Source organism: Lathamus discolor, chromosome 2 (genome assembly GCF_037157495.1).
Source record: "Lathamus discolor isolate bLatDis1 chromosome 2, bLatDis1.hap1, whole genome shotgun sequence".
Taxonomy (NCBI): Eukaryota; Metazoa; Chordata; class Aves; order Psittaciformes; family Psittacidae; genus Lathamus; species Lathamus discolor.
In genome coordinates this window covers 66,340,934-66,364,077 of record NC_088885.1, presented here as the reverse complement: position 1 = coordinate 66,364,077, position 23,144 = coordinate 66,340,934, and the positions used below count along the sequence as shown (strand labels likewise).

The following is a 23,144-nucleotide window of genomic DNA, read 5'->3' as shown; positions in this document are numbered from 1 at the left end:
GCTCTAACCAGAAGCGACACTAAACACGAGAGGGCTGCAGCCTGCACGATTTTAACAAAGCTTGCCCAAAGATGCCCCATTTACATTCCCACCACCAAGGGCCTGGCGGGACATCACACATTTCTGTTTTCCCAGAAACTACTTATTAAATCCCCAAGGGAACCATTCTCGGAGAGGAAACAGCCATAAGCACCTCCAGCAGCCATCACGTTACGAACACAGGCCTGCAGACACAGCTTGCTCCCTTCACCAGCATTTGTACAAATTTCGCTAATATAATGGGCAGCAAATGTGAGGAAGAGGATGAAAAGCAACCTGACTAGGCACAACACCCCAGGCTCTGAGCCCAGACAAGTTACACAGAAACACCAACAAGAAGTAACACCACCATTATCCTATATTCTTACAAATTCTTTAAGCCAGGCACACACAAGACGTGTGTCAGGACTGAGCCCAGTTAACGTAAGGTGTGCTCAGAGACAGGCCACTTTCCTTAGGCCCTGTCAGACTCAGGCTGCTCTCCTGTGAAACACCAGGCCTGTCCTGAAGCTGCAGACAAACCCTTCCTCCACCAGACCCTGTTGCGTGAAAACACCCATTGGCTCCTGACCCCACTGGCCCTTTTATCCCCGCTAAAAAATACAGCGAAAACAGAACACAAATAAACTAATCCCACTTAAACCCACTTTGTGAGGACAGCTCACAGCAAGCAGCACATGGCAGCGTTCACCGTTTCAGTACTGAGGGGGTGAAGCCTGCTGACAGAACTGATCTTTACACTGGCATGTGCTGACCAAGCAGCCGACTGCAGCAGGTAAGGGACCACTGCCAGGTACAACCGATGCCCTGGGACACACCAGTTACAGTCCCTCTTGCAGGAGGGAGGGAAGGAGGTTACCACAACATGGGCCTATGGTCTAGGCCACCCTCTCAAAGTATTTCTGCGAACAGCCTGAAGTCATCTCCCTCTCCCCAGACAACATGTTGTAAATGCAAACATACGGAGTGCAACCCAGCCCCCAGTTTTCTGAGGGACACAAGCCTCCAAATGTGTTCCTGCTGTCAGCTCAAGGCTCCAGCCCTGCTGCAGGAGATGCCCCCTCCCGCTTTCCCCAGTGCGGCCATAATGCCACCAGCAAAGAGATGGGTCCCAGGAGGCAGGAACAAAGACCTCCTTCAGCACCCCTGAAGCAACACAGCAACATTTCGCACCACACTCACTTCGTGGAGCTGTAAAACTCAAGATGAACCACACTGGCTTCATCCCTCCCTGTAACAGCAGCACTGTCAACAGAAACACACATGGGGGAGTCCCTCCACACCAAAGCTCCCACCAGGCCAGTTGTGCTGAGTCTGCAGCCGCTGCTCTGCCTACACTGCTCTGTTGCGGGCTTTCCCCGCACCCATCACTCTGGTTGAAAAAAGGTCCCCAAGTTCCCCAACACTGTGTTATCCAAGGTCAGCAAAATCAGGGGCTAAGCTGCTACCAACACTCCCTCCATGCAAGAGAAATAAAAAGGTTTCACAACCATTGATGGCATCTTCCCCTAAGCCTGCGGCACAAAAGCAGCCGCAAGCCAGAGAGCAGCTGACTCGGAGCCCAGCTGAGCTGCTGCTCTGCTGGCGATGCAGCTCCAGCTCCCGACACATTTAACCATAATTACATGGGTCAGATCATCTCTGCCTCAGCACCCCAGTGCAGGGAAAGCCACCATGTGCCCCGCTCTGCACTCGCACCACCAACTGGAAGAGTTACCTCACTTCAGCAAAACAACACACACACACCCGGAACTGTTCAGAAATATCCTCGAGTGAAACCTTGAGGAATTTAATCTAAGTAACCTCTCAAAAACAAACAAACAAAAAAACCCAAGCCCCTCAAAGGGTCTGACTTGATTGCTGTCTTTAAATATGTCCATAGGAAGTAGGAATTTGATAATAGATGGCTCCAGGGCTGGCAGAGAGGGGTGTAATATCATCCAACAGCTGGAACCCAAATTCAGAAAAGGTAAGAAATAATTAAAGAACAATTTCTGCAACTGTGCAAGTAATTAGCCATTGAAGCGACTTACAGGGAACTAATGGATTGTCCATTATTGACTTAACTCAAAAAAAGACTGAGTAACGTCTTAAACTGTAGGTTCATCACCACAAGCCCACAGCTCTCCCTGTGCAGGTCCGCCAAGATGGCCTCTGCCTCTCAATCTGACTGAAAGATTGTCTTATGAACTCACTAAAAAAAGTAACAGACGTAAGCAACCAGGGAAGCCCTGGGGCAGAATTAAGAAACAGAAGTGCATCATTTCCTGTAATCTGCTAAAACCCAAAAAAAATCATGCCACCTTCTTTGTTACAGTGTTTCAGGGAACCACACATTGTACATTTATAGCTGAACTTCAGCAACCAGGGCAGCCAAGCAACAAGTTCACTCCAAGGGGATGGGGAAGAGGAGCACAACCTCCGTTCATCTACGCAGTATGCTCCTGCACAGGATGCTACCTCACAGATAGTAAAGCAGCTCTCTGGTTGCAGCTGCTTGGCTAGCTGGCTGCTTGCCTCTGCCTGGCTGGCAACTTGCTTTCAGCTCTAAGTTGTAGAGGTGATGCTTGTAGAAAAGTACAACAGGATACTGTGACATACTGCTAACGTGGGAAGAAATACATATATACACATGCAGCATACATGTGTTGTTTTGCTATGTGCATATTAAAGGTATATAATGCACTTAACATACATTACATATATATTAATGTGGGTGTATGCAAACTAAAATATATACATATTAATATATAATGCATGCATAAATATAAGCACATATATAGGTACCTAGACATAGTACACGTCAATTTATGATGTGTATATATTTGCAATGAGATCAAAATGTGCATCACCTATACCTTTCACCATTCATCTACAGCTTAGGCGCTTGCTCAGTGCAGTTCAGCTGCCTAGCTTGTATATATGGCCTGCACGCAGCCTTCTCATTAAAAATAACACAAACCCCAAAAAGCAAAGCAGACAGAAGCGAGAAGCAGGCTTCATGCCACCTCCCACATAGGTGAAACGTCAGCCTGAAGTAGCAGGCACTGCTGCATGCTGCTTTGCTCCATGAGAAACAGCAGAAGCATACACGTACACATGACTCCAGCTTCTCCGTTCGTTCATTCATCGCCAGATACGGCATTCTTTAGCCTGGCTCAGCCTTGCCTTAAGCAAACAGGAGTCACAGTTCACAGTGACTGGAACAAGGGAGAATGCACACAGCGCTCCACACTATTTGTTTTACTTTTATGTAAATACTTTAACAGCAGTGATGGTTTTATTTGAAAAGTCAGGACTTTGTAAGGAACAAAGATATTTATAAGCATGTGTGTTATGACTCAGTGTGGCTGGCGTGTTTCCAGCTCTCTCTTTGGGTCTTTCCCAAGCACGCATCTCCTGACCCCATTCTTCATGCCAGGTTGCAGAAAGCAAAACAACAAAACACAAACCCCCTCTTTTTATTTTTTCCAGCACTGCAGCCAGCACTCGGTTAAAATCACTGTGGCACCCAATGCCCTAAATGAATATGCTTTCATGGTTCAACAGCCCCCAGAGAGTCTTTCCCGCAGATGTAAGAAGGTCATTTTGAAGCAATGGGAAAAATAAACCACAAGCTTCTACCCTTTCCTCAAGGATATTTTTGAAGGAGAACTATTTCAAAGGGTGGGGTTTTTTTCTGTGTTTAGTTAGCAACAAAACAAAAATCTGCCTTTTGCATGAAAAACAGACAACACGTTTTCAGAGATCATACAAATTACTTTGCAGCTGAAGGACCAAGACGGAAATGTTTGTTTACTAGATGCAAGACCTGCAACAGATTTTTGCCTTTTGGCCGTATATTATCAATGAAAAAACAGTTCTACCTGGTTTTCCTCTAAAAGCCAGGCCTAAGAAATTGGCAGAAAACCTAGACACCTCCCTAGGATGAAAGAGATCTTCTGTGCAGTCTTGGGTGAGTTAGCACTGCTAACTGCAATTAGTATGCTTATTCATTTACAAAGCCCACTTCCTCAGTATACATATGGCACAGCGTAAACCTCAAGAGAAAGTGCAAAGCACTGTATTAACACACGCACTTCCCCTGTTGCATTGGCAGAGATCTCCATTGTATCGCAAAGTCCCATCCACTTTCTCACCACCCCGAGCACATAGTACTCGCAGAGGAAAACCCATTAGCACAAGTGGGCCATTCCACGACCAGATGGCAGAAGCTCTTCTCAGCAAAAACTTGAACTTCCAGGGTAATGATTTGAAACCAGACTCTGAAGCTATATAAATAAAGATTTTGGGGGTCCTTCTGGCAGCTATCATGCTGCTTGAACTTCTTGCAGCCAAGCACAGCATTGTGCAAACTGGATATACCCATATATACCCACAGTAATATCCTTGCAGTCTTTTGCTTACTATCAAGGTCCCTCCACTCCCTTCTCCTTTCAGAATAAAGTTCACACTTATTTAATATTTAACCTTTTAATCAAGCTTAAGTATCTAGAGAGGATGTAGCAGTTTCTCATTTAAAACAAACTGCTTATATTCAGTGAGAAAAAATAAAACCTCATGAATGGCTGGAGTTGATGAAGATTGATATGGCTTGGAGACTTTATAGTACAGTGACTCATGCCTTCTGGAAAATGTAATCTGTTCTGTCTGTTTAGGAAAATAGGTCATGTTTTAAAAATGTGCTAACTAACACGAAGAAAGGGGAAATTTTCTTTATTAATGGTTCTGTTATAGCATTTAAGTGTATCTGGTAATTATAGCAACTTTTTCCCTCATGCTTCCAGAAAACTTCCCCAAAGAACTCACATTACATTACAGCTGCTGACTAGCAGAACCAATGTTTAACACAGCAAAGAAATGATGGAGGAAAATACAGATCTCTCTTCTTCCTGCTTTAGCACTTCTCTTACAGCTTTCATTCCCTGCAATTTCCCATTGGTTTACGCTTACTTGCAGTCTCCTGCTGCACAGGGGGATTGCCTTTCCTCCCTTCAGACACAATTCTAAGAGCAGCACAGGAGAGAAGCATTCTGGTTTTTGGGTCACTGAAGGCCTTGGGCACTTTTGAGCCCAATGAGTTTCAACTTGCTCTTGCAATAATATATTAGAGTAAGAGAGTTACTGTCAAAATTTCCACACATAAATCGCTACTGTCTTCATATAGGCTCCCAGAACTGAGGACTAAAGAATAGTTCCTAAGTTTATCTTGGGCCTAATAATGAACACATTAAATGAATACCTAATATAAAGTGGGTTCATGTGTAATAGTTTCTTTTACAAAACTCAGAGGACCCAGCAATGTTTCTGCACCTCTAGAAAAACTACTCAATATGAAACTAGTGAAAGCTTACAAGACATCAACTGTTTCCCATGTTGGTCTGATGAGATAAACAGATTCAGAGGAGAGATCTAAAGTTTCCAAATTTATCAACTTACAGCAGGACTTCAACTTGAACCACCTCTCAGAGGGAGCAGTGATGCCACAGCTATCACTTTCTTAGGCCAGACATCTAATAAACCATTTTGCAAGCAGAGGATGAGAGTTTCAGGCTCTGATGGGAGCTGGCAGCACAGAGAAGCAAGCCACAAACAGAGTGGCAGGGTGCTGAAGAAAAAGGTGTGAAGGTGCAAGATAATTACTCAAATTGGCAGAGCAGTTTTCATAACCGGCTTACATGAATTCACCCGCCACCACATGGGATGCACCTGCCCTATCTGTGATGCCAGCACTAGCCCTTACGCGGCCGTTTAACCAGCTTGCGAGGGGAAAAGAGCTGAAGTCTCCCCAAGACAAGAAAAATGATCATTTTCAGCCAGATTAGCTCCCTTATTACTGACCACATGGCCATATGGGAGGTACTGCTGGGGCAGAGAGAAAGGCAGGATTACCCCTTTCAGCAGCAGCCCTTGCTTGGAGGAATGTCAGCCCATCATGACACCAAACCACGACGTAAGAAAGAGAGGGCCATCACACACAGCATTCAGGACATTAAAACCACTTTGCTGTAATGCAACTATTGTAAACCCCAAAGATCTCACTGCATTCAGATGAACCATACTCCATTTCTCCACAATAAATTATTTACTTCAGGAGAGTGAAAGGGAAATACCAGGAGTGGGGGGTGGGGATGGTGGTGTATATCTGTTAGAGGGACAGGGCCTTCAGTGTTTCAGGTAGGTCACAGCCTGACAAGGTACAATTTCCTGTTTGACCATTACCTGTAGACAATTTATGCAAAAGCAAAAGCTCCGAGTTGGTAAATGGGTTCCTTACTTGGTGCTCTCTTCAAAAAAAAGGGAACATCTCCTAAAACACACCTTGAATTACCTTTGAAAGGTAATCAAAAGGAGTGTGACCAGCAGGTCGAAAGAGGTAATCCTGCCCCTATACTCTGCTCTCGTGAGACCTCACCTGGAGTATTGCGTGCAGTTCTGGTGTCCTCAACGTAAAAAGGACATGGAACTGTTGGAACAAGTTCAGAGGAGGGCCACGAGGATGATCAGGGGACTGGAGCACCTCCTGTATGAAGACAGGCTGAGGAAGTTGGGGCTGTTCAGCCTGGAGAAGAGAAGGCTGCGTGGAGACCTCATAGCAGCCTTCCAGTACCTGAAGGGGGCCTATAGGGATGCTGGGGAGGGACTTTTCACCAGGGACTGTAGTGACAGGACAAGGGGCAACAGGTCAAAACTTAAACAGGGGAAGTTTAGATTGGATATAAGGAGGAAGTTCTTTCCTGTTAGGGTTGTGAGGCACTGGAATGGGTTGCCCAGGGGGGTTGTGAATGCTCCATCCCTGGCAGTGTTCAAGGCCAGGTTGGATGAAGCCTTGGGTGGGATGGTTTAGTGTGAGGTGTCCCTGCCCATGGCAGGGGGGTTGGAACTAGATGATCTTGAGGTCCTTTCCAACCCTAACTATTCTATGATTCTATGAGTCATACCTTTCAAAGGAAATGCTGCATACAGATACATGCCTCCCAGGCAGAAACCAAATTAATTTAAGCATCATTTCCCATGTAGATAAACAACCCTAAATCCTTCTTAAAAGAAAAGCAAACAGACCTGATGGGGGACACTCAACACTGCACACCTTAACTTCTCTGAAACACCATGAAATAATGTATAGTTATCTTTGATTACAGACTACTACAAAACTGCAGCTGAAATTGGATTAGAAACTTCTGCTGAAAAACAATTTATTGCATAACACAACTCCGACAGCCGGGGTTTCTGACCACCAACTGAGCCTTTATAAAAGGCTGCTGGGCAGCTGCCAAACCATCTCTTTGAGTCTTGGCATGTCGGACATCTGAGACAGTAGTCAAGGCAGCCACATGTCCCGTGCCATCCACAGCCCTGCACTTTTACAGTTACATGGTACTGTCAAAGAGTCAAAGAACAGAGCAGTACGAGCCATTAAACACACAAAGGTAAAATATCTCCTGCAGCTGTGGATCTGACAACTCTGATCATGCTGCAGAAGACCCAAGAACCACAACAGGAATTTTTCAAGATCTGGTATTAATTTGAACATGAAAGTAGCTTATTAAGAAGAAGGAAAAAGAAAAGCGAGAAATGGTAGTGAGCTCCAAAAAACCTCTGCACTCCTAGATGAAAATTGCGGCCATTTATAAATTTCACATTCCAAATATTCTTTACTCTGTCTCCAGTTCCAATTAAAACTCTCCACCAAGTACACTTCAGACACATAAAACCCAGTATACACAAAGAGTATTCAGCAGCTCAAGATAATTAAATTCAAATATATTCTTTCTAATTAATTTCATTTTGATTCAGTTCATGTTTTTTATAAGGTGTTCAAGCTCCAGTATGCAACCATAGGAATACAGTCCAATAAAAAGCATTTTCTGCAGTTTAAATGTCTGCTAGTAAGACCTACAGATGTAAAGTTTAATATGGCTAATCCAATCCTGCTGCACACTACAATTATCTTAAGACCTTTTCCCACCCTCAAAGAGAAAGCCTGAACCTTTACTTAAAAATACTAACCACCTTTGCATACCAAAATAATGTCAAGGTAGTAGGGAACAGAGGAAGACATAACCGGTATGTTATACATTTGCCTTCAATATTTTGACAGGAATTGAAAGTGACCTAAGTTTTTGGCATCTCAGAGTGTCTGAAAGGTCAGTGGTATCAATATTTTAGAGAAGCTGGAGTAGTGTTGATGTGCACAGCGTCTATCCTCACAAGTAACAACAGGAGGTCAGAACTTACATGATTTCTTTGGTGCCTGGATAATGAAGCCTTACCAGTAAGAGGAAAATATCTGCTCATCTATCTCCTTTCTAGGAGTACATTAGTGATTTGAAAAACAATGAAACACCCCAACCCCCAAAAATACCCCCACCAAACAAAAACACAACCCATCTGGTCCATCTTTAAACCCAGGAAGGGCAGTGATAGAGCCAAACATGCTAAACCTATTGCTGGGAAATCTCAGGATAGTGGGGCCCGAATCAATTTTACTCAACCAGATGTGGAACTAAATCGTATTGACACAATCTCCTGTCAATACAAACTGATACTGCACTAAGAGCACAACATGTTGATTTTGCTTGATGTACTACCCCAAAAATGAGATTTTTATCAGACAATTTTTGTCCTTGTTTACATTCCCAAGTGGCAGAATATCCTTTAAAGCTAAGAGGGGAGCTTCCACTGAAGCTGGGAGAAGTAAACTAAATCTACAACTCTTCACTCGTAAGTCAACTGAAGATGGCATACAAAGAGACTAAAGCTACTCTGAGTGTATTTTCAGGTCAGTTTAGTTTACATCAGCAATTTTTCTGCAAAGAAGATAAGCTACATAATCAGTGAAAACCTATGCTCTAAAGCTTTTTCTATGCTTTTACCAAGCTCACCCTTTGGTATTAAATGTGTTTGACTTCCAAAATACTACCCCAGCAAAAAACTGATGGTATTTTAGCAGCATAGGGAAGCAAATAAACTGGCATTTGCTTTGTGAGGCAACTGCTCAGGAACAGATCAGATTAATGCATCCAGTACCTTCCCAGAAGACCCACAAAACATTGTTCCAAATAACCAGTGCCAGAGGAGGGTAAAGGCCATTACCTGAAGCTGAAGTTGCAGCAGATGGCTCAGGGTACCGAAGTCAGGAATTTCAGACAGAAATAGGCTGAAGCTGCTCTGCCACACACAAGCTTCAGTTCTTGATATAATTTAAAATGTGAGGTAGGAGAAACAGCTAAAGTCTACTTGCAACCCTAAGATCCAGCCTGATTTGTAAAGCCACACTACACCTCTCTTAAATGCTTAAGATAAGGGGCACCTGGCAGTTTTTCTGGGGGAGAAGCAGGCTTTTCTAATAGCACAGAATGATTTTTTCACACACAGGTGCGCTTCATAACAACAGGATGGATCTGAGTTAAACTGATAGGCAGAAACCAGAACCGTTAAGTTTCAACCTTCCCATTGTCTTTTCCTTGTCTTTGTTTTTAAACACCAAGTCTACAGAAGAACTTTCAAAACAACGGCACAATGACTTTTCCTTCTGTTTTGTGGATTCTTGACAGGCAGCCTGGGTGGGTGCCATACAGCAGAGCGCTGGGGCAGGGGTGATGCACAGGCAGGGTGCCCACGCTGGCACAGTTTCTGCAGCTAGGGACCTGCAGAGAACAAGCGCCTCCCCCTCCACCACTGTTTGGGTTAGCGTTCAATTCCCTCCTCCTCCTCTGCTCCCTGATTAATGGCAACATTCAAACTTTACTGAAGATATTACAAGCACATCAAAGACAACCATTAAGCTTTTAAGTGCACTAATTGACATTTTAGCACTTACAAATCCATCTACATGTTCTATCAATTTAAGAGACTTGCTTCCCCGCCTGGTAAGAGTTCCCCATGTTTTTAGTGGGCAGAGGGGGATTTTCAAAGCTTTTTCTTTTTTTTTTTTCTCAGACAGGATTTTAGAGAATTCAAATTACAAATATAATGCACTTCAAAAAGTAACACGTTTCACAAATTTAAGAGCTCTTCCATAAAAGCTGTAAATGGCATCACAGCTATAACTCACAGGCTTCTAAGCTCCAATGAATTCTGCAGCTGTTACGGCACACTGAAGCCAAATCATTGTTACCTTCACACCACCACAACTGAAAACGCCAGCTATGATATTACAAACTGCATGGTGCTACAGGAAAAAGGGGAAAAAAATGAGAAAAAGAAACTATAAGAAAGAAAGACAAGAAAGGAAAAGAACCCCTGGGTGGTATTGTGGCTCCTTCTTTCTTCCTTCACAAAGCTAGCATGAAAGAGACAAAAAACGTGAGTGACTGCTTTAGGTTTTCCTAAAGTGACTATCCCACAACAGGATCTAGGGAAGCATTTCAGAATGACCCGACCCCCACAGATGCTGTAAACTCAGATGATACAGCACTCTCTTCCCTTCGTATGGAGACTTGGAGTAGAGGAGCCCCTACCCAGAGGCCAAGCCCAGTCTCTGGTTGCAGAAGAGCATCTCAATGACAGTAGGTCTGGACCCTTCTATTACTGTCACATACCAACATGTTCACCTTCTGTTCTGTTAAAGAAATCCTCATTCAGTCCCAATATTTAAAGCAACAAGAAAGATCAAATTAAGTTCTCAGGGTTTTAAGTAGTTCAGTTCATTGCTAGATCTATTTTAGGGTCTGAGGCTGCCAGCCACCCCCACAGAATCTGCGCACTAAACAAGGCTTTTGACAGGCTTGTTTATACCTTCTGCAGCAATCAAAGGCAAAACATTACAAATCAAAGAACCAGGAGATAAATACAGTACTGTGCATAATACAAACCTCAAGAAGCTAGCCAGCAGCAAACCTGCTGCTCACCAAGCCCCTCAGAGCAATACAAGATAACGCAGGAGAACAGAAATGGGTAGCTGAAGTAAGAATAGGCTTGTACTGTATGCATGCAAACATCGGCAGGCAGGACCTCTGAAGCACACATCCGCCAAAAGAAGAGGATGCAGAATCACAAGAGAAGGAGCAGACAAAATTATTCATCTTCTTCAAAAGTACCATGGGGTAAAGGTCTTAATTTAAGAATCCCAGTTTAAAGATTGTGGGGGGACTTCAGATTTTTACTGGTATCATAAAAACACCCAAGAAAACAAGTGGGCATGGACAACATACAGTACTTCTTTCTGTGGCTAGGATTTAAATAAAAACACAAAGACTGCATTTTTGGACCTAGGCAGCTACACTACACATGGCAGTTACACTACACAAGTTACTAACTAGTAACCTCTAGTCCACACCATTCCCTAGAGGGGACAAAACCGTATTTTCTGTTCAATTCTTCACTATGTTGAACACGTGATAAAGACAGAGTCAGTTTTACTCAGTGACACACACTGTGAACTGCATCACCCATATTTTTAGCAAACCCACCGCATCAGGGAAACATCCAAGACATATGTTAAAATTACACCCATAAGTAATTCAGTGGTACACCTTTGCTACTGTGCTCCTTTAAACCTTCCACCTCTTAAACTGCAAGTTCAATGTCAGATTATAAACATCATAAAAGCTCATAAAACCCAATCATAAAACTGCCAGCTCATTTCAAGATTATTTACTCTTAGCCTTGCAAAAACACCATCAACACTATGAGAACTGCATCATCCCTCTGCAAATCCCAACCCCTCTTCATTTGCACCAAGGTAAGGTCACTGCAATCACCTTGTTTGTGTCAGGATTTCAGGGCATCTCCATGGGCCCTTCCATCCCACACAGCAGTGTCTACCTCCAGCCTTGACAGAGGGAGCTGCACAGAGAACAGGCAGAAGCACAAGCTGGTAGGTACCTCCCCACACATCATTAGTGTCAGGTGCTGGCTGTTTGCATTAGCCTGCATTACTGGGGCTGGGCTTCCTGCACAACCAGCCACATCATTTCACCCCTCTCTTGGGAAAAGAATGTGAGCTGGATGGAAACTGTCTGTCAGCTTCTCTGTGGAAGAGGACCATTTTAAGCAAAACTAACTTGTCACAGGTGTTTAGGAAGCACAGAACTTATCAACAGCAGGGTTATGGTAAAACTGTCCAGGAACTGGTTGAATCATATCTAACGTAACATCAAGCAAAGCCACAGTGAACTAATGGTTCTGAAGGCAGACAGGGATCCAGCCTGTAATTTGTAGGACAGGCCATACCCACCCACCTACAATAAACTCAATCTGGTCCTCATACTTCAAGAACCTACCAAACCACTGTTTTGCAGCTTTGCAGAAAGTTCACTTGCAGAAGTTGAAACAGAATAACCAGAAAAGAGGAAGAAAAAAAGCAACGAAGAGACAAACCCAAAGACAGAACTGAAGAGCAGCAATATGTTTTCAGGCATGGATCAGTTCTTGCAGTCTCTTGGCAAATGAGGTGGCAGCAGAGAATCATCCAGGCAAGTTTAGAAGCTGTGTTTCTGTTTATTTTAATTTGCAGTGTATTGATTTCACTGGTCTGTGAGCTCACTCATGAGTAATACTGGAGCTGGAGGCTGAAGGCAATGTTGGACCAGGCAAGGCCGATACACCCACCAGAAGAGAGCATCTCCTCTGCCGCCAGCCTCCGCTCCCAGCAAAACAAGCCGATTGGCTAGAGCCCAGCACCACTCCTGTGATGCTGCAAGCAGGCATACCATTCATCATCCCAATCCACTGCAATTCCTTATCAAATCTCCCTGACAGATACAAGGAGGAGGAACAGACTAGTGATGATTACATTCCCTGTCGTGGGCAGGCACAAACTTGGTAGCTTGATTTTGCTATTGAAGCAGTCTTAGATGCACCAGGCACATGATTACATCCAGTCACATTACAGGAATGCAAGAGCCTCTGAGAGTGGCAGCTCCACCAGGACACAGGGATGAAGCTACATATACCTTGGGAGAGCAGACAGTGCTGAATCCTAATTAAATAAAAACAAACAAACGGTGGGACCTGTTTAAATGCCTTTGCATTGCTAGGTGACCTACTCCTCCCCGCAACTCCTGCATCCTAACCATTGCAAGTTGCTGCATACAGATGTAGCAGCAATGGTACAGCTTAATCAGTCAATGTTTTCACAACACATATTTCAAATATTAAGCACTTATTGAAGACTTAGAAGTTACTGTGTAAATATTTGTATTATATTATACTGCTAACGCTTCCTCGCCAACTGTGGAATTTTAAATCTATCTCGTCTGATAAAGCTTTATTTACATATCACACTGCTCTCGATACTCAACAAAGTGAACTGACTAAATTTACACCAACTCCATTCAAGGAGTACATGTCAGGAAAGAGCAATTCAGTGATTTTTTTGGTCTCTGGTATGTGACTACACTAAACCACAGGCAATCAGTCACAGGGTTTGGTTTGGGTTGATGTTAACTGTTTTCACCATGTTCACAGGGAAAGCATTAGAGAAATGCACCTTGCTCTAAAAATACCCCACAGCCAGCATGGTCTATACTGCGACTCCCAACACAGAGTCTGACAGTAAGTCCCTGCTCAAGATTTGGGAAGCCAATTGTGCTCACAGGCCTACATCCTCAGCACTGATGCAGTCTGCTTCGGCCCTCTGAAGCCTCCCAGGATGCGAGGATGCCCCCAGGCAGTGCACAACAGCCCCAGGGGTACCAGAGCTATTGCCAGAGGGAACAGTCAGGATTTCATCCACACAAGCAGTTTGTCACTGGTTTATTTGGGTCAGATTATCACCTCCCACCATTTTACAAGAGGAAGGCTGCTAATGCTCAGACAAGCAGCTAATGCTTGGGAAAACACGATCAAGACACAACCAGCAGCAAATGCAAACACCAGTATTAGCCTCAGACAAAGTACCTTACTTGGAAAAAAAAAAAAAAACAACCAAAAAAACCAGCCACCAAAACAAGGAAATTTTTCACTATTTCTGAAAAAGACAACAGATTTAAGCAGGCTGGTTTTCCGTACATGCATTAGAAAATACTCACTGTGCAAACCCCTTTTTCCTCCCCTCCCATCCTCCCCCCAAAAAAACCTTAAAAGCAAAAAGAAGACTTATGCGACTCTGTATTGACTGCAACAGTTGATAGCAAGTTGATAATCACATCAGCTTTGGAAAATCTGTGCATCTAAAGCAGCCACTGTATTGAAGAAAACCCTGTAGAGCGATAATCTGTTTACTCAGTGAATCCAACTCGCAGATTTATTCTTTATTTTACATACTGAATGAATATTTACTCTCCGATGAATTTAGTTAGACTTGCACAATCATATGTTGAAAGGGAAAAAAAAAATGGAGCTGAAGTCGCAAGCTACCTTTCAACAGCTCTGCCAGCTGGAAATACGCCATCAATTGTTTGTTCAGTACGTGACATGAAAAAAGAAGAGCCTGCTTAATAGAAATTCACTTAATTTCAACGTATTTACTTCAGGTTTAAGAAAATGGCCATGAAGAAGATGGATTAAATATTTCTTTTTACGAATATTCTCCTGTCTTATTTTATAACAAGTTTTTAGCCCCATACCAAATTTATTACAATTTAAAATGCTATGGAAATTGGAAGAACAAAGTAGAAATGGAAATATTTACAGAATTTTCCTTCATTTCAAAATCTGAACTAATATCATACTAAGAAAAAAAAGTACATCCAAGCATTCTACATGAGTTACTACCAAGCTATGCATTCATTCAATGGATGTCCGTTTCTGTTCTGGAGAAATACATCCCTGCTTCCACAGAAAGTCAAAGACACGCATTAACAAATAGCAGAAATCAACGATTTCTGTCAGCTGGCTTATTTACGAAAAACAGAATTCAGTATGTGGCACTTTTGTGCAAGTCTTTCCCCTACCTTTTGCTGTGCACAGGGAAGGATGGACAGATGTACACACGAAGAAATAACATGCATTGCCTGTGAGCTGCAGCATCTCAAGCTTCAGGCAGCTGAGCTCCAGCTCACTATTGCTCACAGCCCTGCGACAGTGGGCCAATTTACTAGCCCAAGCCTACTACAGATAAATAAACAAGCAGCACATTGTTCACAGACATCTGTCTTATTTTTCTTTCTCCTTACCACTCAAGAAATGCTACTAATACAACAATTACTTAACCATACAAATCTGAGGTTAATAAAGAGACCATGCTTTGAGTGACAATATCTACTTTGCCATCGCAGAACTAACTCTTTATTCCCTATAAATAAATGTTATTATCTGGGAATTGAACTCTTAAGTGCTGAACTAGTAGCTTGCTTGCTTAGAGGTTTCAATACATTAAGTGCTTTGCATCAACTGCCCATTCACTAAGGAAGGTTACCAAAGAGATGCTATAATCTCATTTAGTTCTCCCAGTGTTTACCTTCTACAGCCAGTCTTGGATAGAAAGGAGGAAAAAAATGTGCATGAATAAAGCTGGGGCATTCAGATGTGGAAAGGGAAGAGAAAATATTTACCTCCTACATTAGAGATCCTTGTGCTCCAAGCCACTTCATCAAAAAGTTATGGTGCCAAAAGTATGAAGAGGTAGAAAGTGATTACAGATTGGAAACATTATGAAATTTAGATTAAAAAAAAAAAAAAAAAAAAGAAACACACAAAAAAAAAAAAAAAAACAAAAGCCAAAATCCTGTGAAGTAACTTAATTGTTAAACAATCTATTGTGATTTTACAGCAAATCTCACTGGGTAAAAACTCGGATCCAAGACCAAAAATACATACATAAGATCAAGGCAATGAAAAGGAGGACAAAAAGGCGTAGACCAGACATTCCCATTGCTCCTTTTTCCTCTACTTCTGCCCTGTAACTCTGACCAGGGATGGCAATCACGAAGACCTCCACAAAGAAAAATCCTTTCTGTAATAATGAAACTCCTCATTCCTGTTGCAGAATGGGTTTCTGACCTGAAAACTGCTGGCATGTGGAAAATGGAGAAGGGAAAGAAAAAGCCCAAAATTCACCTCCAGAAGGACTGAAAAGGGCAACAAGAGAAAAGCCAATGAACAAACAAGATTACTGGTGCAAAAAGAACAGATTATGCCTCAGCCAGGTAAGAAACATGAAATACCAACTTAAAAAAAGAAAAAAGAAATAGGACCAAAAAATGTTGTGGTGAGAGAAGGTTGCCTGGAGTTTTCAGTTTAAGCTAAACACCAACCTAGGGAACAAGTTTTACCTTTGGACAATAATCAGCCTTTAGTGCACAGTGTGCTCTAAGTGGAGCCCTACTGCAAGAAGAGCAGGAGAGCAACGCTGGGGGAAGGCCAGCACAACGCTGGGAGACCAGAGGCATACACTTGTGCGCGCAGAATTTAAGTCTAACAAATGAAGCATTCAAGATATTGAAACGCAACATTATGATGTTGCATGCAGTAAGCCACTGCTGAACACCATGTCCAATTTCACCCCCAAATTAATCACTTTTATGTCGACTTACCGGAAGCTAACGCATGCTTGCCTACCTCTGCTAAAATCATCCCTTTGCTTTGCTTTGCACACGTACATAACTAGAAACACGGCTGGGTCCAGGATAAGCAGTGAAGGACACAGCACCATCTATGATGCAGATGGCACCACAGTCGGGTTCTGTAATAAATCCTATTTTAATTTAGAAAACAGTTTAAGATCTCAGACACATTAATTAACTAGGACTAGGCAATGCTTAAGGAGAGGGGCATGTCCATTGCATCTGCAGATGTCAGCATCTGCCCCACATGATCCTGCATACTTGGGGCATTGAGAATGGGCCAAAGATCATGAGATAATCAGCAGCCACCCAGGCAGTGGGCTGAGATTATGACAGTGACTGGCACAGCCAGAAGTAGTTGGTACGAGTGCCCATGCTCACCTTGTAGAGTTGCCACAGCCAGGGAAGGACAGACATCAAAACCAACACCCAGGAAAAGTGGCTCCCAAATTGTTGCCAGGACTGGGGATGGAGGGTAGCGGGACTGTAGCTGAAGCAGTCTCCTGGACCACGATGGGGAGACATCAAGTACAGAGGGATATGGGGAGGAAGGAAACTCATGTGGTTGTAGAAGGAGTTTCCACCATTTTCACCCATAGCACATACTAAACACTCCACATGGGTTCATTTCCCCAACTGTATGCTATGATAATTCACTACTCACTTGAAAGAGAAGAAAGGAATAAAAGCTTATTTCTGCTTAAGGTGAAACTTGAGTTTCTAAGCCACTTCAGGAGCAGGTTGGCAATATTTCACTTCTTGGGAGCAGACTTGCTCATTGAGCCTTCACACAAATTCCAAGCAATCCACAAGCTCCAAGGGCCACTGTGTAACAAGAGCCACTGAACCTGAGCACACGAAACCCACCCCACTGCCAAACCACAGCACTGCTCCACTCCTGAGGCCAGTTGCATAGGGTGTGGAAAAAGCAAGAGGCAAAGTATCCATCCCACCAGAACCCTGCTACTGGGAAGGAAGGTGCACACAAACCTGCCCTACACACAGATGAGCCCACTCACAGGGTATTCCACAGGGGAGCCAGCCCAGAAAGGAGATACAAAATGGCTTACCTTGCTTTTTACTTTGTTTTCTCCCCTCCCCCTCTTATCTCTATTGCTACACACAGCTGAAAATAAAACCATTACAGAAGTTCAACAGCAAAATCAATTAGTAAATGGAATGAGCGTCTCTCCATTTTAGCCAAGCATCTTACTGGGCCCAGCTGCTGCATTTGAGCAATAAAAGCGAGGCTGTTTGTTTAATTACTCGTTTATCAGAATCAGGCTTGAGTGATGCTCTGGAAACATGGGCACACTCTTACCCACTGGTGGAGAACAGGCAGGGCAATGCTCCCAGAGTAGCTTCTCCGGCTGCTGCACCAAACCAGACACAAGTAAAAGATTTATCCTGCACAATGTGTTCACAGACATAAATTTGACTTAATTAAAACAAGTTGCTCCAGGAACAGCTGAATTAATGACACCTGACTGCATGTGGACCCATGTGCTCAGCTCCCCAGGCACTGTGCTCCTCACCGGCTGGCATGCAGCACTCAGCAGCCAGTTGCTGGCCACTGCCCCTCCGGAGGGACCACCAGCTTCCCTCGACTCCTCAGTTCAGCCATGTCACTTGCAGGAGTTATCTCTGAGAATCCTACCCCTCTTTCCAATTTCCTTGAGATCTGACAATGGATAATGAATCTTCCGGCAAAGGGCATAAGGATGTCTAGTCACCATGCCTAGAGCTCTCTTCTCTTCACCTCATCCTTGTCTTTCTCCTTTTCACAACAGGTAGCACAAGGATGGCCCATACCCTCATGTTGGCTGTCAGATGCCCAGGCCTGCCACTAGATTTCCTCCTTTCTAACAGAGCACACTGCGTTTCTCCTCATGTACTTCCAGCCTCCACCAACAACAGCATTCAAGACAGCTGGAAGCAACTTATGCTTTGCGATCATTTTCCCAGATTTTCTTGCAAAAGCTTGGCAGGCATCTCTCAGCATTACACCTTAAGGAAGGAGGAGGAGGAATCGGGGAGATGCACAAAGCACGTAATTGCTAGAAAGCTTACCAAAACCCATGAAAGGACGTCAGATTATCTAGTCCATTCTCAGCACTATCTCACCCCTACAGCACAGATACTTGGTCCGGCGCAAAATACTCCAATAGCACAACTGGAGACAGTACCTGCAACTGTCTACCCCTGCAAGTAGGTATCTGCAAAGTGAAGTCAGACATGTTAAAATTATAAGAATGCAACACACACATTTCCAATAGATTTGCCTCCTTTTTGGTGTACGTTTCTCTAAACACAACTTATGGCTGTCTCTTTTGCACTTCTGGCTTGTACAAACTGAAAATTGAATCAAAACACCAGAAGATCTGCAGGTAGAGTTCATAAACACTGTACATAAGCGGACTGGTATCCATTTTGTCTTGTGACCGCTATCACAGTCAAGTTTCTTCTCCCAAGGAACAACTGTTTTGCTTTCTGTTTGGGTTTTTTTAAAAGAAGAAAGTACTAAACTTGCTTTCACGCTACTACTCCTGGCAGAGCTCAGAGAAGTTCATGGCAAACATTTCTTTCACTGCATGCTGGAAATGTACCTGACTTGTAAGAAAATGCCTAACATCAACTTGGTCTAACCTGAGGACAGAGCTTTGCATCAGTGCAGAAGCTAAGGTGCTTAAGGGGCCAACAGCTGAGCTCTCTCCAGGCCCAGCTCTATGGAAACGTCTTCTAATAATGCAAGCAACCAGCTATTTGTTTCTCACGCTTTTAGCTGAAGGAAACCTTTGAAACAGATCTTCATGTATGTCTGTCTGATTTTGTAAAGGTTTTTAACTAATTTAAGTAAAAGTGGCAGTAAGGATGCGACAGCACAGGCTTCAGCCACCACCACCACTTATTCTGGGCAACCCTTCTGGCTCACATTCCAGTTGCTCACCCAAGCTGGAACACATGCTGCTGCATCCTCAAGCATTCTATTTTCTTTCCTATCTTTACACCTCTGCTGCTAGGTTAAAGCCAGAGCAGGCAATGCCTATCGGTGCTGAAATCATACCTTTGTGTTCTTACACTGACACACATCGTTACAAACTCAAGTCAGGAATTGCAGGTACAACAGCCCAACCTCTCACATAAACAGAACTGTAAATCAGCCCCTGTAATCAACCTTGCATTCAGAATTATAGAATAGTTAGTAAAACACTTCTTAATTTCCCATCTAGTTTGGCTTGAAACCATGGTTCCACACAGAGTGGGGACTCCCCAGCCACGGCATAAAGGCTGGAGCATAGAGGTGGCCTCTCATAGGCAGATGAAAACCAGATGGGCTATGGAGCCACTTGGGATGGGCCAAGGTATGCAACACAGGAGCTGGAGCAGCAGGAGCAGCGAGAAAAAACAATGAAGGGTAAGGCACAACCGGCAAATCTGATTAATATTCCTGCTCCCATTAATAGCAATGCAAAGAGATTTCTTACTGTGGAAACAACATGGTTAGAAACAAAGGTTAAGAATCAATTTAGGGATTTTGCAGTGTGGTTTCGACCATCCTCTGCTACACCTTACTGCTTAATGATCTCCAGGACTGATAGAATAACAGACAAAACCAGAAGCCTGTAAGTAGACGGCAACAAATTCTGTGTTGTTACACTTTAATTCACCTGCAAATCCTTACACACCGTACAAAACTGAAAAACAGACACAATAACTACCACACACACACTAATCACCTTAACAGCTGTGAAGGGAGGAATGTTTTTCAGCCTCTTAAAATGAGAAGTCGCATACATCCAGAAAGATGCATGGTATAAAATTTGACTCTTTCGAAGTCAAAGGCAGAAGACAGGGAGATCAGCTGAGGATTTCACCAAGAAGCAGATATAATACTCCCATGATGTCAGCAGAAGTGGATACTATGGGTTATACTTAAGTATTTCAGCAGAAAGTCACGCTGAAGTTAAAGAATAATGCTCCCCTGAATATACACTTGCTACTCAGTAGTAATAGAGCTGAGTTTAAAAAGGAAAACAAAAATAAACCAGTAATGAAAGAAGAGTGTATCAAATGCATTTTTCCTGCCCAGGAACCAAACAGGGCAGGAAACAGCCTGTTGTGAACTCTGTACTCAGAAAAAGGCATCCAAGAAGCCAACCCGCCCCCTCCTCAGGCAAGCAGCACCAAGGGACCTGCACACCCCATGAGTCCTTGTGCATCCAGGAAGACCCACTGATTGCAACTCACTGTATCTTAACTACTCTTGGTGATGCCTATCATACGCTCTACACATTCTCATCCAAGAGCAGCATTTCCTTTAGGTCTGCATGGGAAGCGAGAGGGGCAGAGGAGTTCAGCTCAGGCAAAGCTGTTAAAAGCTTTTTTTGTCTTGGCAAGTATGACTTTATCAAGTAAACTTCATTACATACGATTACCACCACTGGAAATTCTGCACGCTTTAGCACTTGTAAGACCTCTAGGTGTTGGCAAGGAAACAGAAGGATGCACGAGATTAAAACCAGAACTGGAAGTTGAAAATTGCTTTTTGAGTCCCTTGCATACTTTTTTTCCTTTGTTTAGCTGATCCAGAGCTGCAATCCGCAGGGGGAAGAAAGAAGCGTCGGCATTTTCTTTGCAGGCTTTATTTCCCTTTATGGTATCCTTCCTTTCATTCAGCTGTTCCACAGGAGTTACTTTTAGGTCCAGCAAGCCAAAACCTATAAACTTTGTCCAAAACTACACTTCTAAAGACGAGCAGTGCCAGAATTCAGCTTTATTTCTATGACAACTGCACTTTTCTCAGTTTGGTTTTTTTTCTTTTAAACCTTTCCTTCACATTGAAGTACTTGATGGAAATAGAAAAGTGTTTCCAAAGAGGATACATTTCATCCCCAGGCCTTTCTTCAACAATCCACCAAATTAGGGAACTCATTACGAGGAATTAACAAGAAAGGCATGGTCAGCTAGAGGTCTGGGTTAAAATGAAAGACATCTGGAATCCGTTTGGTTCTTCTAGAAGTAGTCTGAATTTCCCCCCAGGCATCAGTACCTCCAGACACTGCTTTATTAAAAATAGTACAAATCAATTCCTTATATTTCTTTACCTTCCATCAAGCATACTCTGAAATGGCACAATGCCAGAAGGAGGTTCTCAGGAAGTCTCACTCTAAATGTTTCTGTTGGCAACTCAGACAGGCCAGTAACCACGTAGGACCTGGACATCGGAGACCCCAGCAGGTAAGGTGGGAGATGGTGGCACTGCTACTTGTTACAGCAAGGAGGCTGAAACTCGTAAGCTGAGCTGTAACCGTCCCCCAGGCCAGACCACAACATGTAATTGGGAAAATCCTGTTAAATATAATATTTCCTCTGGAAAGATTGGTTTGTTTTGATTCTTACAAATGTTTTCATAACTGATCCGTGAAATAGAAAATACAGAAAAATATTTTTCTGTAGAAGAAATCTAGCTTTGTATGGTGGGAGTGTTTAAAAATCCCTGCAGTATTTGCAACCAACACATCGTATTTTTGACACTAGAGAGAAAAAAATAATCTATCTGATGTTGCTGCCTAAATTAGTTGGAAAGACAAAAGGTGGTAAGTGGATTTTAATTTCAAGCTAATGATTCACAGCTTACAGCCCCCAGCCAGATCCAGCCACCCAGAAAAGTTACTCATTTTGGGCTCCATAGTGTGGACCCTCTTTGACAGGGGCAGCTTTACTTAGCAGCCCATGAAACAAGCAAGACAAATACATTCTGCTTATTGCTAGAAAATCCTTGGGGATCATAGGATCATCAAATAACTTGAGATGGAAGGCATCCATAAAGACCATCGAGTCTTAAGGTCACAAATACTTTCAAATCTTTAATTTTGTTTTCTATGAAAACTTGGTTCACACATTCACATCATTGTATCTATCTGTGACACACACACTTGAGATTATTTTTCCATTTCCAAAGAGATAAATTCTGTAGATGACTACTTTCCACTCCACCTGAAAGTGCTTGTCTATGTCTTTAAGTCCAAAAAGCCCTTCCACCCCAAATAATGAAGCTAAACCTTTCCATTCAATTCTCCTTTCACCACAGCTGCTTCTCTTATCACTCCAGCTGTACTTTCCTCAGAGCTGCAACATGATGCTCAGGTCTGGAAGAGCTTAGAAATACTTATTTTTTAACACAGGCGGTTGGGGTTGGTTTTTTTCCAGTACACGTAAAAATACCAGGCTGGAATGATCTTTCTTACAAAGCACTAGTTCTAGATGAAACACTGACTGATGAATAGCTCTTTGTGATTTATAAATGTTTGAGGTCGAAAGACTGCAGTATTTTATGAGGCAATTTCTGTAGTCACCAAAAACCAATGAGCTACAGATATTTTTATTATTATTTTTAAGCAATTTTATCCATTCTCAGTAAGTTTCCGTGATGGAAAATACACTTTAGGCCCAATGTTGCTAAAATGTAAATAAAGGCAAAAAAATGCTGCAGCTGAAAGAAATGCCTGACAGAGTTGGGAAACCAGTCACAATTTCTAGTAGGCTTCAGAGGCTATGGGGCACTTAGCATTTAAGTTGAGACAAATGTTTCAAGAATCCTAAGGAATACAGAACATAATGGCAGTAATTTACATTTTGGAGTTAAAAGAGAGA

General features: G+C 43.0%; 1 protein-coding gene across 6 annotated transcripts in view; it reads right to left on the bottom strand.

The window, feature by feature from the left end:
- Positions 1–23,144, bottom strand: part of JARID2 (jumonji and AT-rich interaction domain containing 2) — a 220,279-nt gene that overhangs the window by 127,378 nt on the left and 69,757 nt on the right. The window contains exon 1 of one of the 6 annotated variants that reach the window (XM_065667288.1): positions 9,136–9,213. The exons of the other annotated variants lie outside the window; for them this stretch is intronic. The gene's annotated coding sequence lies outside the window, so the exon portion shown is untranslated. Of the gene's footprint in view, positions 1–9,135; positions 9,214–23,144 lie in introns of those variants that run through there. 6 annotated transcript variants of the gene reach the window in all.